Consider the following 19,012-nt stretch of genomic DNA (forward strand, 5'->3'; position numbering starts at 1 on the left):
GTACTGGTCACAATACTCCCAAGGAATGTAAACAATTCAATGTCCAGTCAATCCATTGACTGGAAACTTGTAGACATTAGCGTTTAATGTACAACTAAACTATTGTAAAGGCAAAAGCAATAAGAAAAAACTCAAACAATGTGTCTGTGATAGCTGTAAACTCTGCAAAAGCAAATTTTAGCCCCTTATCTGTTTGGTAGAAAGGTCAGAAATCTGTGTCGGGAAATAGTTTAGTAGTCACTTGAGACAGACTGGTATCTTGTTGTGTCTGAACAGTACAACCCAAGGATTCTGGGAATCTGTAATGTGCCATGTACCAAAACCTACATTTTTCATGGTTGCAAAAGCTCTTGAATCATTTGGCAGCTCTGAAAAATTATAGCTGTCTGTACATTATAATGCAAGTTTCCTAATGGCTTAAATCATGGGTCCCCAACCTGGGTGCCGCGGCCCCCTGGGGGTCCTTGGGCAGATTTCTGGGGGGCCGCGGCTTCTCCCTCTCTCCCCGCGGCTGCCACTCCTGCTACCTTATGAGCGGGCGGCCGCTTCCTTCCTTATATTCCTCCAGCCGCGACTCTCCTCTTCGCAGCATGTCGTATTACAGCAACGCTTCCTGCGCGGCTGCTGTAAGGAGCCAAGGGAGCCGGGACAGCGGTTCCCATGGTAACAGTGATGCGTATCGCCGCTACAGGAAGCCGATACCCCGCCTCCTTCCCTTCCTTACAGCAGCCGCGCAGGAAGCGCTGCTGTAATACGACATACTGCGAAGAGGAGAGCCGCGGCTGGAGGAATATAAGGAAGGAAGCGGACGCCTGCTCATAAGGTAACAGGAGCGGCGGCCGCGGGGGGGGGGGGGGGGGGGAGAGGGCACCTCTGCTAGCTACACCGGGGAAGCTATACTGGGGTAATTACTGGCTACACTGGGCTAACTATACTGGGCTAACTGTACTTGCTACACTGGGCTAACTGTACTTGCTATACTGGGCTAACTGTACTTGCTATATTGGGGTAACTATACTTGCTACACTGGGCTAACTGTACTTGCTATAAAGGGGTAACTATACTTGCTATACTGGGCTAACTGTACTTGCTATACTGGGCTAACTGTACTTGCTATACTGGGGTAACTATACTAACTATATTGGGGTAACTATACTACCTAACTATACTGAGGCACCTATATACCTTATACAGGGGCAACTGTGTTAGCTACCTATACTGGGGGCAATACCTACTTACCTATATACTACACTTAAAATCAGGGAAAAGAGGGGGGTCTGCCACCGCCACTAACCACGCCCAGAGAAAAGTTTGGTTGGGATAGTGGGCCCCGGGCTTAAAAAGGTTGGGGACCCCTGGCTTAAATGACTTCTTCAAAACATTATTGAGTTTTTCAAAGATAAGTGCTGCCATGCACAAGTGGTCACTGTTAGGGTGTATCCCTAACCCACTGAAAATCATAATCGCGATATTCACTATTTTACAAATACATGTTTCACGGTAATTGTGGGTGTGATCGGTGGGTATTTTAAAGCACAATAGCTGCACTATTGCAGTTCCCGATGAGAAAAAAAAATTAATGCCATCTGATTCATTTAACGCAAATGCAGGAAAAATACAGCAAGCACTATTTTTAACGATTTGATGTAAATCACTCCTGTACCGCTTAGAAAGCCTCCCCCCCCCCCCCCCCACCACACACAAACACACTCCTGCATAGCAACAGAGCACGCCGCTAGCCTATAGGTCCCCCTCTTATGTCGCCCAAGGGATCGAGTTCAGATTCCCCTAGGGTGTCATGTTTCATACGTGTGTACGATACTTAAGTCAGGGCCCAGACTTAAACCCTTTCAAAAATCTGTGGAATGATTTGAGGATTTCAATCCTCCAATTGTAATCAACCAATTTGCATGAGCTTGAACATTCTTATAGCTCCTAACTGTCCCTCTTTGGGAACCAAATCTCTCTGTCCCTCTTTCTTTCTTATTTGTCCCTCTTTCGGTACTGATGCACAGGTCTGTATTAACATTTGTATTTTTCTACTGAAAAATGTGTTCAACTGACTCTTAACTTTATTCCCATTAGTTAAATTTATATAGTTCCTATTTTCAAATGTTAAAATGAAGAAAACCTAATGATAGAGAGGGTCAGTGTGATTTGAATGATAAAATTACATAATTTGGCTCTTAGTTCTTTGCGATATGCATGGCGAAGTGTGGGTGTGTGTGTGTCAAATAGTGCACAGTACAGAATGTGTGAAATTGGCAGAGAAGTATCCCAGCAGACTCATAACTTAAAGGACAACTGTAACAAGAGGTACATGGAGGCTGCCATATTTATTTCCTTTTAAAGAAAACCTGTACTGAAAAAAAGTTCCCCTGGGGGTACTCACCTCAGTAGGGGGAAGCCTCCCACGGCGGTCTCGCTGCAGCTCCCGGAATGCCCAGGCGACAAATCTGACAGCCTGTGCAATATTAACCTTTTTGGGCTCCAGTGGGGGAGCTGTTGCGGCTCTTCTGACGGAGATAGGCGAAAATAGCCAATCTCCGTCGGGTCCGCTCTACTGCGCAGGCAACTTTCCCAGTGCAGTAGAGCGGCCCGACGGAGATCAGCTATTTTCGCCTATCTCCGTGGGAAGAGCGGATACTGCGCCTGCGCTGGAGTCAAAAGGTAAATATTTACATCCCCACTGCTCCGGGAGGATTTTCTCCGCCACCGTGGGACCGAGGAGGACGGGGGAAACCTCAATAGGATCCAGAGGCTTCCCCCACTCGAAGCGAGTACCCCAGGGGAGTTTTTTTCATTACAGATTTTCTTTAATGTATGTTAATCCTATGCTACAGGTTCCCTTTAACCACTTTACCCCCCGAGGTACGAATTTCTCCGTACCTTTTTTTCCCCCTAAAAAACCAAGGGACGGAGAAATCCGTACCTTCGGCGCTACCATCGCTGTCCGCGCTCCCGCCGCTCGTGCGTGTGCTCCCGCCGCCCGTGCACGCCGCCCGCCCGCTCGCCCGGAGATCAATGAATGGGAAAATCCATTCCCGTTCATTGATCTAAGCCCCCGCAATGATCTGCTGCTTCTTTGAGAAACAGCGCGATCATTGTGATTTGCCCAGCCTTGTAGTGCTTCCTTTAAGCGTCCTTCCAGACGCTTACAGGTCGCATGTAAACAAACTCAATGTGACCATCTTGTGGCCAAATAGTAAAACTACACCCTAAAGCATTTTACATATAGAAATACATTAGTTTTACACAATAAATTAACCCATTACCTCCCACACTCCCCAATTTTTTTTTTTTTTTTTGTAATTTAAAAAAAAAAATACAATAAAAAAAAACAAAAACATAAATAGTTACCTTAGGGACTGAACTTTTGAAATATTTATGTCAAGAGGGTATAACACTGTTATTTTATAAACTATGGGCTTGTAATTAGGGATGGATGCAAAACTGAAAAAAATGCACCTTTATTTCAAAATAAAATATTGGCGCCAAACATTGTGATAGGGACATAATTTAAATGTTTTAATAATCGGGACAAATGGGCAAATACATTTCATGGGTTTTAATTACAGTAGCATGCATTATTTAAAAACTATAATGGCCGAAAACTGAAAAATAATAATTTTTTCACACATTTTTTTCCTATTTTCCCATTAAAACACATTTAGAATAAAATAATTCTTGGCATAATGTCCCACCTAAAGAAAGCCTAATTGGTGGCAAAAAAAACAAGATATAGTTCATTTCATTGCGATAAGTAATGATTAAATTATAGACGAATGAATGGAAGGAGCGCTGAAAGGTGAAAATTGCTCTGGTGGTCAAGGGGTAAAACCCCTCAGTGGTGAAGTGGTTAAACAGATTCCTAGCATTATAAGAGGTTCTGTTTACAAACAGCCTCTGAGTTATGATTTCTGCTACCGGTATGAACAGAAGCAGTTTTATGCATAGGAACACAAAGAGAAAGAAGAGATTACTAGAGAACTATAAAGGTTTATGCATAATCTGGCACGCCGGATATGTTAGCTTTAGGTAAATTGTTTTTGCATATTTTGTTTCCCAGGTTATAAAGCTGGTTTTATAAGGGACTGACGTGGCTGGGAAGAGTGAATTCTTTCACCTGACATGGCTGGAACTGTAGCCAGGAAATATAAAGCAGGAAGGAATGTGAGGCAGAAGCATTAGGAGTCACACTTTCCAGTAGGACTCACAGTGCAGACGTGTCCTGCAGATAAGGTACATCCTCTTTTCCTGACAGGTGAGGCCAGCTTGGGCTTGTTCTTTATGTTGGTGGAGCTCCTGGCACAGCTGTCATGCTGACTCATCTTTCTGTGCTAAGCAAGCCTTGTATCTTATTTGCCTAATGAGGTTTAGGATGACTGTGTCATTATGTGGAAATATGCTGGCTGACACACAAAAAAATGCTTCACATCTGAAAATAACTAACCAAATGCTGAAGTTTTAACATAAGCGGGATAAATGATATTTTGCATAAGTTGGGAGCCCAGCACATAACATTGGGAGGTGCAGGAAAAAAGGGCGCATGCGGCTAGTGGACTAAATGGGCGCCACCATAAGTGCCAATACAAAATCGGTCTTTGGGCACCAGAGCGGAAATATAGTGGGCCCAATAGTGGGCTCTGATACAGCGCCCCCTATATATCGGGTATCGTGGGCACCCAAATGCGGATATATATATACTAGCCGTCCCGCGTCGTAGCATACGCCGCATCTTCTATCTATCTATCTATCTATCTATCTATCTATCTATCTATCTATCTATCTATCTATCGATCTATTTAATAGAGTACGTGCCTCAACCTTGAAGCAAGAATGAATAAAGGTGGGTACACACATCAGATAAAAGTCTTTGGAAAAATCAAAGATCACAGACCAATTTTACCCCCTTCCATGTAGTATGAGAGCCATACCTTCACAGTCTATTCTATTGAGCTGCACTCCCCATCAGATATAAATATTTGCAAGATGCTGCACACAAAGATGCTGCACACATGCAACAGATCAGTATCTGCAAAAGATCCGTTCCTGCAAAAGATCAGTACCTACAAAATACATTCATAGTCTATATTTTCATGCGGATCATTGTGGACATTTTTCCGCATAAGGGCATAAGTATCCGCATACAATGAATTTTCGATGCTGGTCGAAAACGCAAATATTTCTGAAGATTTTCGTGAAAATTCTCCAAAAAACGAAAACAGGATTTTCGATGCGAAAATGACTTCTACATGCTACATTAGCACTATCCCGGAGCGCCGCAGGGAGGATTCCCAATGCCCCCTTTTTATACAACCGGAGGGACCGCGGGGTCCCAGGCTCTCTCACTGCCTGGGAACCACAGCGGCACCCCGGAGGGGGAGGCTAGGTGCCGCAGGCGACTCTTCCCCCCCCCCCAAGCGTGGCCAGCGCCGGGGAGAGCCGTCTGCACCCACCTCCCAATATTAAAAACAGGCACTTACCTTAACGCCCATTGCGTTCTGCTACATGCGCATTAATTTTCTCATGGAAAGCATTTTTTGCAGTTTGTATCCTTTGGAGGCATGTGGTGGACGGCTTGCTCCGATGGTGTGAGCCCTGGAGTGAGTTGTCTGCACCTGTCCTCCCCCCCTCTGGAGTGCTGTATGTGAGCCAGCCCTGAGCGCTAAAGCTCGGGGTGACCCATGCTTCACTCCTTTCTCATGTGGTGCCCCCAAGTTAATGCGCATGTAGCAGAACGCAATGGATGTTAAGGTAAGTGCCTGTTTTTAATATTGGGAGGTGGGTGTGGACGGCTCTCCCCGACGCTGGCCACGCTTGGGGGGGGGGGGGGGGGGGGTGTCGCTGTGGTTCCCAGGCAGTGAGAGCCTGGGACCCTGTGGTCCCCCCGGTTGTATAAAAAGGGGGCATTGGGAATCCTCCCCGTGGCGCTCCTGGATAGTGCTAATGTAGCATGTAGCAGTGTTGCTTGCGAATTTTCGCCTCGAAAATCCCGTTTTCATTTTTTTGGCGAATTTTCACGAAAATCTTCAGAAATATTTGCGTTTTCGACCAGCACAAATTCATTGTATGCGGATGCTTATGCCCTTATGCGGAAAAATGTCCACAATAATCCGCATGGAAATTCAATCTATGCGGACGTTTATACGGAAAAATGCCGGCAATAATGCGCAAAAAACTTCTCTAAATGCGGGCGCTAATGCCCTTATGTGGAAAATGTCCGCAATCATACGCAAGTAATGCGAAAATGACTGGCATTAGGCGAAAATTAACGTGAAAAAATTAGATGGAAAATTTGCCTGTCAAAACAAAATTAGGCGAAAATTCAGTAAAAATTTATCGAAACAAATTTTTGCATTTTTGCTCATCACTGGCATGTAGAAGGGCGACCGCTTTGCGGTATTGGTTTTTTGACCCTGCATAGTTTGGCATGCAAAAGCAAATTTGTATGAGCATTGCCTCATGAATAGCCAATTAAGCCAGATTTGCAAAGCCAGATTTGCTAGGGTAGGCCTCTTTTCCACGGACAATTGATAGGCAGTAAAATGCCTCTCAAACTCTTACAACTGCTTGCTGCTGCCTGGAAACTGCTTGCTGCTGCCTGGAAACTGCTTGCTGCTGCCTGGTATCTGCTCACTGCTGCCTGGTAACTGCTTGTTGCTGCATGATAACTGCTCACTGCTGCCTGGTAACTGCTTGCTGCTGCCTGGTAACTGCTTGCTGCTGCCTGGTAACTGCTTGCTGCTGCCTGGTAATTGCTTGCTGCTGCCTGGTAACTGCTTGCTGCTGCCTGGTAACTGCTTGCTGCTGCCTGGTAACTGCTTGCTGCTGCCTGGTAACTGCTTGCTGCTGCCTGGTAACTGCTTGCTGAGCACACAGCTCAACAGTCCGTGGAAAAGAGGCCTTGGTGTTTGAGCACGCATAAATTTTCTCATGCAAAGTACTTCTTCTTCTTGCTCGAAGGTTGAGGCACTTAGTCTATTATATATATAGATATATATATATATATAGATATAGATATATATATATATATATATATATATATATATATATATGCGGTGGGATCATCGCACCGCACCATGGCTGTTGGGAGGTGGTTTGCAACGTTAGGTAGTTTGTGCACGTCGGGGGTTAGTTTTAGGGATTAGGTAGATAGTGAGTGCAGGTGGAGGGGTTAATTTTAGGTAGGTAGTTTGTGCGGGTGGAGGGGTTAATTGTAGGTAGGTAGTTTGTGCGGGTGGAGGGGTTAATTTTAGGTAGGAAGTTTGTGCGGGTGGAGGGGTTAATTTTAGGTAGGAAGTTTGTGCCGGTGGGGGGTTAGTTTTAGGCAGGTAGTGTGTGCGGGTTGGGGGGATTAGTTTTAGACATTAGGCAGGTACTGTGTTCAGGTGGGGGGTTAGTTTTAGGCATTATGTGCCCCATGTGTCTATCCTCTGCCCCCCTCATGTCCAACTGTGTCCCTCTGTGACCGTCCTCTGCCCCCCACATGTCCAGCTGTGTCCCCCGGTGACCATTCTCTGCCCCTCTCATGTCCAACTGTGTCCCTCTGTGACCGTTCTCTGCCCCCCACATGTCCAGCTGTGTCCCCCGGTGACCATCCTCTGCCCCCACATGTCCAGCTGTATCCCCTGGTGACCATTAGTGATGGGCGAACAGTGTTCGCCACTGATCGGGTTCGCCCGGATTTTGGCCTGTTCGGGTTCGGTTCGGCACCCCCCCGAACACCTCATGGCGTTCGGGAGGGTGTTCTGGCACGCTGCCCGAACCCGAACAGGCCTTCTTTGTTCGGCCGAACACAGCCGTGTCCGGCCGAACATAGCCCCCTATAGGGTCCCAGCATAAAGGGAGAGCATGCCCCGAGTGCGCGCGGGGGGGGGGGGGGGGGGGGTCGGAAATGCCCCCCACCCCTCCCCGCTAAGCTCTCCCTTCTGCCGGTACCCTATAATTAAATTTAAGTGCCCAAAAGTACCTGAGGAGGAGGAGGGCAGGAAGAGGGAAGCCGGAGTTCTTGGGCGCTAGTACCATCTGGTACTTCCGCCCTCTCTTGACACACTTCCTGTTTACATTTGAAGTCGCGTCAAGAGTGCGCAGAAGTACCGCGATGACGCGTACGAGGGTACGTGTCATCATGTACATGACGCGTACCCTCGTTCGCGTCATCGCGGTACTTCTGCGCCCTCTTGACGCGACTTCAAATGTAAACAGGAAGTGCGTCAAGAGAGGGCGGAAGCACCAGATGGTACTAGTGTCCAAAAACTCCGGCTGCCCTCTTCCTGCCCTCCTCCTCCTCAGGTACTTTTGGGCACTTAAATTTAATTATAGGGTACCGGCAGAAGGGAGAGCTTAGCGGGGAGGGGTGGGGGGCATTTCCGAGCCCCCCCCCCCCCCCCCCCCGCGCTCGGGGCATGCTCTCCTTTTATGCTAGGACCTATAGGGGCCCCAAAGGGACATGTTCGGGTTGGGTTCGGGGTTCGGCTCGAACATGCCGAACATCAGGGGCATGTTCGGCCGAACCACACCGAACCCGAACATCCAGATGTTCGCCCAACACTAGTGACCATCCTCTGCCCCCACATGTCCAGCTGTGTGCCCCGGTGACCATCCTCTGCTCCCCACATGTCCAGCCGTGCCCCCCGGTGACCATCCTCTGCCCCCACATGTCCAGCCGTGTCCCCCGGTGACCATCCTCTGACTCTGCATGTCCAGCTGTGTCCCCCGGTGACCATCCTCTGCCCCCCACATGTCCAGCTGTGCCCCCCGGTGACCATCCTCTGCCCCCACATGTCCAGCTGTGTCCACCGGTGACCATCCTCTGCCCCCACATGTCCAGCTGTGTCCCCCTGTAACCATCCTCTGCCTCCGCATGTCCAGCTGTGTCCCCTGGTGACCATCCTCTGCCCCCACATGTCCAGCTGTGTCCCTCTGTGACCGTTCTCTGCCCCCCCCACATGTCCAGCTGTGTCCCCCAGTGACCATCCTCTGCCCCCACATGTCCAGCTGTGTCCCTGTAACGACTGATGTCAACAAGCACAGTTTCCGATTATTGGTGATCTGCAGTATCACCAATGATGCAGATACTATACCTGATTATATGGTGATCTGCAGAATCACCAACAATGCAAGTATAGCGCGACACAGCACAATCGTAAGCAAGAAGGTGCTTGATACAATCGAGTATCTCTATAGGGCACAGAGATACCACCTCCAGGCAAGCTGGAGCAGCAGACAACAATAATATACAGTGTAAATACAAGTCTGTGGAAGAATCCACCACACAGTAATTACTCAGAGGTGTGGTTACCTCTGAATGGGAACCCCGTGTGTGAGATCCTCCAAAGGACGGAGTGGAGGAATCTCGTCCTCTAGCAGCAAGGGTTTGCTAGCGGCGGTCGTCTCAAAGAGGCAAGCCTCTGACAGAACCCTACAGTGGGAGACGTTCCACTGAAGGGAGAAAGGTCAAACAAAATGAGGTTCGGCAACAGATCAGGCGGCAGCAGTACAGAAACGTGAGACAAGAGAAAAGTCGGAAACCAAGCCAATAGTCGGTAACGGTACAGGCTGGCGAAGTACAGAATCAGGAAACAGAAGAGTAGTCAAGACAGGCACAGAATCGTACACAATAAATCAAGACAGTATAATATGTTGGCGAGAAACCAATATATAACACAATCTCAATACTAGGCAGACTAGGTCTGAGTGCTGACACAGGGTATCGCAAACACAGACGAAGTGTGACTGAAAAGCACTTCCTTATATACTGCCTGGGAGAGAAGTCTCCACCCCAGGCAGCAACCAATCAGAGCAGGTTAAAATGTCAGCTGACCTCCAGGTCAGCTGACACGCTTTCTAAGAGTATAAAGGCGTGTCTGTCGTGCCCGCACGCCCCCTAGAGGCAAGATGGCAGAGCCCTGGTGAGCAGCATGCTGGGGAGTTTCGAGCAGAGTGCTCGGACGGGTTTGCGCAGCGGATGCGGACGAATTTCCGCATCCCGCGTTGGAAGGTCCGCTTGCCGGACTGGATGCGACCATATTTCCGCAATCCATCCGGCGTTGCGGATTTTTCGTTACAGTCCCCCGGTGACCATCCTCTGCCCCCCACATGTCCAGCTGTGTCCCCCGGTGACAATCCTCTGCCCCCACATGTCCAGCTGTGTCCCCCGGTGACCATCCTCTGCCCCCCACATGTCCAGCTGTGTCCCCCGGTGACCATCCTCTGCCCCCCACATGTCAAGCTGTGTCCCTCTGTGACTATCCTCTGCCCCCACATGTCCAGCTGTGTCCCTCGGTGACGGTGACCATCCTCTGCCCCCCACATAAATAATGCACGGTCTAAAAACTTGGCAGAACTTTGGCCTCTTTCTTAAGCTACAAACTGCAAGAGATATACAGCTTCAACATGAAAGGAGAAATAATGCAGAACATTCATACGGCTGTGTGTACGAAAGCAGCCACTATGGCATGCATAGCATATGCTGTCCAGGCACAGTCTGTTACGTGTCATTCAGATTGTACTAAATTGCTGTAGTGCTCAAATCCTGCTACCAGATCTGTACTGTTTCCTATTAATTAAAGAACTTCATGAATGTGATTATGGTTATCAACCACGATAGATAGATAGATAGATAGATAGATAGATAGATAGATAGATTAAACCTAAATTAATGCCCAGCGCTGCGTAATATGTTGGCGCTTTATAAATACAATAAATAATAATAATAATAATAATAATAGATAGATAGATAGATAGATACTGTATGTTTTAAGCCGCATCTACACTCGTAGATGCGGCGGCGATGTGGCTTATAAATCGAGCCGCTAATGCGGCTCGATTGATAAGATCCGACAGGACGGATCTCCCCACCGCCGATTCCCTGCTCGTTCCCCGCGAGGGGACAATGGCAGGGAATCGAGCGGAAGATAAGCAGCGCCGGCGGGGACGAGCGGGGAATCGAATCTGGGGCACGCGCGGCGGGCACGCGGAAGAGGCGATCCGGCGGCTAATCGAGCCGCCGGATTGGAGCCTCATCTACTTATGTAGATGAGGCTTTTAAGGACAATGGCCTCAATTCAATAAGATCGTGCTGGTGATAATAGGCAGAAGAAAACTTACCTCCACACATCAATCGGTATGTTCAGTGTTAATTCATGAAAGAAGATGTAGAGATAAGTTTTCACAGTGAGAGAGTTATCTTATCACTTCAGTCCTTAAGTTACCTCCTCTGTAGTTATTTTCACATGCAGTTACACTAATTAACAGCCTGTCTTTAAATTTAGAATTCTGGAGTTATTTTAAGGTTGAAACATTAACTTTACGCTGGGCCTGGGAACACACGATATGTTTTTCCTGTTTTTCTCCACTCTATTCTCTTATCTTCCACTCGTTTTTCTTATCTTTTTCCATTCACTTCTATGAGAAAGCGAGCGGTAAAACGATCAAGAGGAATATCGGACATGACGGAATTTATCAATCGAACGCACCTATCTAATGTTAAAACGTAACGTGTGTTCCCACCATTAGAGATCTCTTTTTAAGTTAAAGACAGAAGAGATATCTTTAGGTTTGCCTGATGTAAATTGTTTAGTGAATACTACATGCCTTATCACCATGGTGATAACTCTAGAAACAGCTCAGAAACGTTATTAACCACTTGATGACCCACCCTTTACCCCCCCTTAAGGACCAGCGTGGTTATTAGTGATCTGTGCTGGGTGGGCTCTACAGCCCCCAGCACAGATCAGGGTGCAGGCAGAGAGATCAGATTGCCCCCCTTTTTTCCCCCCTATGGGGATGATGTGCAGGGGGGGTCTGATCTCTTCTGCCTGCGTGTGGCTGGCGGGGGGGGCACCTCAAAGCTCCCCTCCGCGGCGAAATTCCCCCCTCCCTCTCCTACCTGTCCCCTCCCCGGTGATCCGGGCTGCACAGGACGCTATCCGTCCTGTGCAGCCAGTGACAGGACGTCCCCTGTCACATGGCGGCGATCCCCGGCCGCTGATTGGCCGGGGATCGCCGATCTGCCTTACGGCGCTGCTGCGCAGCAGCGCCGTACAAATGTAAACAAAGCGGATTATTTCCGCTTGTGTTTACATTTAGCCTGCGAGCCGTCATCGGCGGCCCGCAGGCTATTCACGGAGCCCCCCGCCGTGATTTGAAGCGGCTGCTTCCTGATTAATCAGCCTGCAGCTGGCAACGCAGTACTGCGTCGCTGGTCCTGCAGCTGCCACTTTGCCGACGCACGGTATAAGCGTGCGGTCGGCAAGTGGTTAAAGACAGGAGATAAGCTTAGTGAATTGAGGCCAATTGTCTTCCAAAGGCAAGTTAATATATAGAACACTACTAGACAATGCTGGGGCTCCCCTTCCATGTATAGCAGCACCCCTCTGATTCCATGTGCAGCCCCCTCTTCCATGTGTATTATCCATGTACAGCAGACTCTCTCTTTCATGTACAGCTCCCTTGGGCATCAGCTTCCATCTTCATGTGTTGCTCCCCATTTGTAGCCTCCTCTTTCATATGTGATGACCCCTCTTTCACTCTGGCCACAGCCCCGTGTGCAGGCAGTGCACAGCAATATTACCAGTACTAACATCCAAAGAGTACCCCTTGTTGCATAATTAGTGTGACCTGCAGTACATGGGTAACTTCAGCATTGCTATGGTAACATGCATTACACTACAAGCATAGCATGCATTGCCATAGCAATGCTTGTGTTATACTACATTATAGTTACTTTAGGTAGTCCCTCAAATTACGTAGGTGTGGTAAGATTGTACAATGAAGATTGTATCATTGATGCAAACCTTAAAGAGGAACTCCAGTGAAAATAATGTAATAAAAAAGTGCTTCATTTTTACAATAATTATGTATAAATGATTTAGTCAGTGTTTGCCCATTGTAAAATCTTTTAAATCCCTGATTTACATTCTGCCATTTATTACATGGTGACATTTTTACTGTTGGCAGGTGATGTAGCTGCTGCATGCTTTTTTGGCAGTTGGAAACAGCTGTAAACAGCTATTTCCCACAATGCAACAAGGTTCACAGACAGGAAACTGCCAGGAGTACCACGGTCCTCAGAGTTTCTTGTGGGAGGGGTTTCACCACAATATCAGTCATACAGCGCCCCTTGATGGTCTATTTGTAAAAAGAAATAGATTTCTCATGTAAAATTCAATTCTTGGTCGGAGTTTCTCTTTAAAGGACACCCGAGGCGAAAATAAACGAATGAAATCAATGATTGTATCCATTTTCCTTCTCCTAAAAATGACTTTTTAAGACATTCCACAGTTTAATTATATGTTTAAACCTACTTTTTAAGTTTTAACTGTTTTATTGTTTTTGCTCAATGACACATTCATTAAAGTATGCCAGAGCTAAAATGTATGAACTATTCACCCTTTTTATCTCTTCCCTGCTCTCAGAAGCAGTTTTCTGCTAGGAAAGTGTTTTATAGTTGGAATTTCTTATCAGTGAGGGTCACACTGTACTCACTTCCTGTCTGAGTCAGCCACTTACATACCTGATATTTAATTCTTTCAGGCAGAGAAAGAAAAAAAAAGGAACACAGCATATTGTTTTGTGTGCTAGACCCTGTACATACACATGTCTATCTCATCATGTCACGTGTCACCTCGGGTATACGTTAAGGGCTGGGACCCACTAGAAATGGCAAATCACAATACAAAATGCTGGTGACGTTTGAATTCCTCTTACTATATATACTCGCATACAAGCCTAATTTTTCAGCACAAAAAATGTGCTGAAAAGTTACCCCCTCGGCTTATGTGCGAGTCAGTGGAGCAGAATGGATGGTGGAGCAGGTTTTGTTACTGGCAGAGGAGTGTAAGGATCTTGCACTACTGATCCTGCTCTTGCCAGCTGGCTCCTTTCTGTATCCATGCCCCCATCCCCTGCAACATGGTGTGCAGAGTGCGCTGCTCAACACTACCTACGTCCCCTGGCTTGTGAATCAGAGCGTGCAAGCAACGTGTCAGAGGTGCAATGATTGGGGATTCTTCCTGTGTGGCAATCGCTGTCTCTCATATCTGTGACGCCCTTTAGTGGTGTCTTAAGACACAGCTGTGCCTTGGGGCACATCTGGCTATGGGGAGAGGGGCTGACTTGCACAGGCTACTGGGTAGGGAGATTATATGCAAGTCAATCACTTTTTCCTGGTTTCTGAGGGAACAGTGGGTACCTCGGCTTATACACGAGTCGGCTTATATGCAAGTATATACGGTATTCCTCATAATGGATGGATCCCCCTCTTTCATGAGGAGGCTGGCTACATATGCAACAATAATCACTCCTCTCTCAGTAACAGCTAACATTGCAATAAAAAAAAGCTCTCTTTGGGACTAGCTGTGCAGCATATGAAGAATAGTCTATACAGCTTAATAAATAGATCATTTGATAAGGATTGTATGTTTTTTAGGTGAAGAAGAGATACACATTAACTACTGTGATTATGAGCAGCAGATGTTGCAAGCTGGAGGTGTTTTACAATTTTTTTTATAGCCTACTTCTGCTTTTGTAGGCAGCAGTTATGTTTAATTATTTCATAAATGTCCTTATGTCTGCATGCAGGTGCATTACTTGCTATGTTGCCCGCTGGGATGTAGGCTTGATCACTCAGGTGAGAGTTTGGGGTGGAATGCTGTACAGAAGCGTTGCTAGACCAGAGCCTGGAGACTTCTGGCGGTGGGGTTGAGTGGGAGAACAATGTGGTCGGGGGTCGTTAGGGCATCAGATGTTGTTACAGATCCAGATGGTGATGTTGTATACATATGCTAGATTCTCTCCCAAGTCAGGCTTTATTGGCTGAGTTGAATCCAGCCTGTGTATGTAGCTTTACACATGTAACAATTGCTGTTTTTAAGTTTGTCATACAATGTAACTGTTACCATTGGTAAATGAATACTGTATGTAATTTTAACACACTATTTCCTGCAATAGTTGTTACTAAGTTTTACTCAAAGAGGAACTGTAACGTGGTACGTGGAAATTAATTTACCACCACTGTGAGGCCTGGAACCCACTAGAGCGCTTTTATGAGCGTTTAGTGAGCACAAAAGTTTTGGGATAGTGTTCTGTGGACTAATGAAACAAAATTAGAACTGATTGGGCCCATGGATCAACGCTATGTTTGGAGGAGGAAGAACAAGGCCTATGAAGAAAAGAACACCTTGCCTACTGTGAAGCATGGAGGGGGCGGGGGGTCAATCATGCTTTGGGGCTGTTTTGCTTCTGCAGGTACAGGGAAGCTTCAGCGTGTGCAAGGAACCATGAATTCTCTTCAGTACCAGGAGATATTGGGTGAAAATGTGATTCAGTCCGTCACAAACCTGAGGCTTGGGAGACGTTGGACCTTTCAACAGGACAATGATCCCAAGCATACCTCCAAGTCCACTAGAGCAGTGTTTCTCAACATTTTATTGGTATCTACCCCTTTTAAAACCCTGTACTCATCGAGTACCCCCTAGCATAGTAAACAATATCACAAGTACCCCTTGACAAATGTATATTTAATCGTAGTACATGATAATTGGTTGTAAACAACGTGCAAGCATTTATTATTGCTTTTAATTAGCTAAAATACTAATTTGGTGTTGTTTAAATAAGAATTATAATTTTCTAAATCTCTAAATTTGTTATTCTTGGTTAAGTATATCAAGCCCGAGTACCCCCTGGACCCATCAGAAGTACCCCCTGGGGTACGCGTACCGCATGTTGAGAACCTAGGCACTAGAGCATGGTTGCAGATTAAAGGCTGGAACATTTTGGAGTGGCCATCGCAGTCACCAGACTTAAATCCGATTGAGAACCTCTGGTGGGACTTAAAGAAAGCAGTTGCAGCGCGCAAGCCTAAGAATGTGACTGAACTGGAGGCTTTTGCCCATGAAGAATGGGCTAACATACCCGTAGATCGCTGCAAGACACTTCTGTCAAGCTATGCTTCACGATTAAAAGCTGTTAACTGGAATAGGATGTTGTACTAAGTGATGAATGTCACTTGGGGGTTGAATAAAACTGATAATGATGTGAGCACAGAAAAGACATTTGTGCTTATTTCATTATACATTTTATGTTATATTTGTCTGACTTACAAGTGCCTCTTTGATTTAATTGTAAACAAGATGATTGAAAATGATCAAAATAAATGCCAAACTGGCCAAAACACTCAATTTCAGTGGGGGTTGAATAATTTTGAACACAACTGTACTTAGGTCAGTGGGGGGAATTCTCTAAAGGCATCCTTGATCCTCCTCGCCCCCTCGCTGCCAGCCGGGACCCTCTACCACTTTGTGGCCATGCTCCCTGCCCCCCCCCCCATATGAGTGTGGCCGCACTGCGCAGGGGCCAGTGGGTTTGTGCCTGTGCAGTAACATGTATGCTCACTGGTGGTGGGAGGAGGAGTGTTGGCAAGGTAGTGGTGTAGCTGCCCGCCCAAGCCAATCAAACATCTGAACAGCATAATTCATAGTCACTGCTAATAAGAGAAGTTGATAGAAATTTAATGCTAGTTTTCTGTACAGAACAATATATACACCTATATAGGTCTGTTGTATGATAAACAGAAAAGTTAGCCTGTTGTTAAAGTTTATTTGTGTATCGAGTAACAGCCTGCAGCATCAGCTATAATAGCTAGCTAAGCACAGGACATTACAGGGTTAATCTGAGTATTCCAGTCACCTGACACTCTAGTCCAATCAGAACCCAGCCTCACTCTGAGATCTTCTAGAATCTTCTATCCAGACATGCCAGCAGCCATCTTACAGACAGAATCTTCAGAGCTTATGAGAGAGACAGAGCAGAGAAACTGCCCTTAAGATCCTATGAGGCCAAAATAGGTGAGCTATCTTGTTTTATGTGTACTGATTCATGCTGCTAATGACAATGTTAGTGGTTATATGTTAGAGTCTATACTGAATACTGTTTTGTATGTTTGCCCCTAGTTCTACCGCTTTCTACGCTTTCTATGCTTGAAATCGCTTTCTACCACTTGAAACTGCTAAGATCACATTCTACCATGTTCAGCCACCAATATTACTAAAACTGTGATCATCTTTATTCCTGATTCCCTATCCTGATGATGTTACCAATAAAGAAAGTTATTTTTGTACCAGCGGTATGTTCTTAAAGTCTTTCAAGGATCCGAGGACAGTTACAGTAGAACTATTACCCTCTGAGGAGGCGAGAAGACGCACCTCATCAGAGCTAGAGCAGAAGCCATATCAAGTGTGCCTCAGAGTGTAATTGCAAAGCCCTTAAAGTGACAGCGCACAAAAGGTCAAAAAGCACTTTAAAGCTAACCTGCCTTCCCTGTGGCCACAGAGTTCACAAAACACCACAGTAGAAGCAGAAATAGAGCCAAGTATTGCACCCAAGTAGATGTATGCCTTTCCTGCGGCCTTCAGAGTCACAACATTGCCACAGTGAGAGTGCACATATCGACAGGCGCGCCAACGCACAGAGTGAAACAACCACATGCTGCAATTTACCTAGAGCAACTGCACACAATCAGAGCAACAATCCTCACAGCTGCATCTCTGCAAGTAAAGACACAGACAGTCTGCATCCTGTAAGCAACTACAAGCAAGTCGAAGTCCCTCACCTTGCATCTACATCTGTAAAGACTGATCCTTAGTGAATCCTAACTTCTGTTTCAAAAGAGACACTAATATTAAATCAGCAGTCAAGTCACTGTATCCTGCTCTTCATAATAAGGTCAGAGTTTCCTGTTTATTCCTTATTGATGATTATGTGCTGAATTTGGCACATCAAGAGACATTTGCATTATAAGGACTTTATGTGTATTTGAAAAAAGTTATTATTCCTTTGTGTTTAACTGCTATTTAACTATTTCAGGTCAAAATGTCTGTTTATAGTATTTCAATGCCATTGTTAGAGGGTGAAGAGTTAAATAGTGAGAGATATTCCTTACAGCAGAAGGTATTAGAGTTGAGGGAAACCTTAGAGGCAGAGACAAATCCTGAAGAGATAGAAAGGATAAATTGTGACCTAAAAGAGTACCTGTCTAAGATAGAGAATTTAGAAGTTGAGCTTAGGGAGTCTCAGGCAGTCTCAGAACAGATAGGCCAGTTGAGACAGTCATCTCGTGAGAGAAGACTCACCCCCAAAATGCTAGAATATATGCAACAAGAGTCTGCACAAAGAGAAAGGAAATTCAACCAAATGTACATAAAATGGAAGACGCACACCAATGAGGTTCGCATGAAGCTAAAACTAGAGTGTGCAGAGGATGAATTATCCAACATGATGGATGCTGTACAGAAGCAGGAGTTAGATATGAAGACAATATATGATGAGCTAAGGTCACACACAGCACCCTCCCAGGACATTAAGAGGAAGATTGACACCTGCACTGCAATAACAGCAGATTTATTAGGGCTTATGAGAATACGATCAATTGAAACCGACTTTGATGCAGAGACAGAGAGGACAAGGCTACTACAGCTTTATAAAAGGGATTATGCCAAGTCTGTATATGGATCTACAGTTTCAAGAGCAACCTCTTCCAGCAAACATTCTAGCCACTTATCTAAGTGCACAAGTACCTCAGCCAAAAGGGTAGAAGCATGTGCACAACTTGCCGCTAAAAAGGCTGTGATTGAGATGGAAGCTGCAATCGATGCACAACGTCTACAATTAAAAAGGTTGAAAAACCAAAGAGACATTGAGGTCATGGAAGCTAAACGTAGGGTGTATGCTGAGGAGGAAATAAAGGAGAATTGTGATAGATCCAGAGCAGCACTACATGAGAGAACAGATCCCTGTCCTTCTGTCCTCACTGAGGAAAATAGAAAGAAATCTAAATCCGTGTGCAGTGAGAGAACAGATTCCTGTCGTTCTATCCCCACAAGTCATCATAGTGACCAAGAAAATGTTGCAGCTATTGCCCAAGCTATACATGAGACAATGGTTCTTACAAGACTTCCAACTCCTGAACCTACTGTATTCTCAGGAGACCCACTGAAGTTCATAGAGTGGA

General features: G+C 46.0%; 1 long non-coding RNA gene across 1 annotated transcript; it reads left to right on the forward strand.

Moving 5' to 3' along the window:
• The first annotated feature begins 16,712 nt into the window (after positions 1 to 16,712).
• LOC137544227 (uncharacterized) lies at positions 16,713 to 17,122 on the forward strand. The gene is made up of 2 exons (XR_011025786.1): positions 16,713 to 16,850; positions 16,956 to 17,122. It is a non-coding gene; the product is annotated as an uncharacterized lncRNA (long non-coding RNA).
• The last annotated feature ends 1,890 nt before the right edge of the window (positions 17,123 to 19,012 follow it).

Source organism: Hyperolius riggenbachi, chromosome 2, assembly GCF_040937935.1.
Source record: "Hyperolius riggenbachi isolate aHypRig1 chromosome 2, aHypRig1.pri, whole genome shotgun sequence".
In the NCBI taxonomy this organism is placed as follows: Eukaryota; Metazoa; Chordata; class Amphibia; order Anura; family Hyperoliidae; genus Hyperolius; species Hyperolius riggenbachi.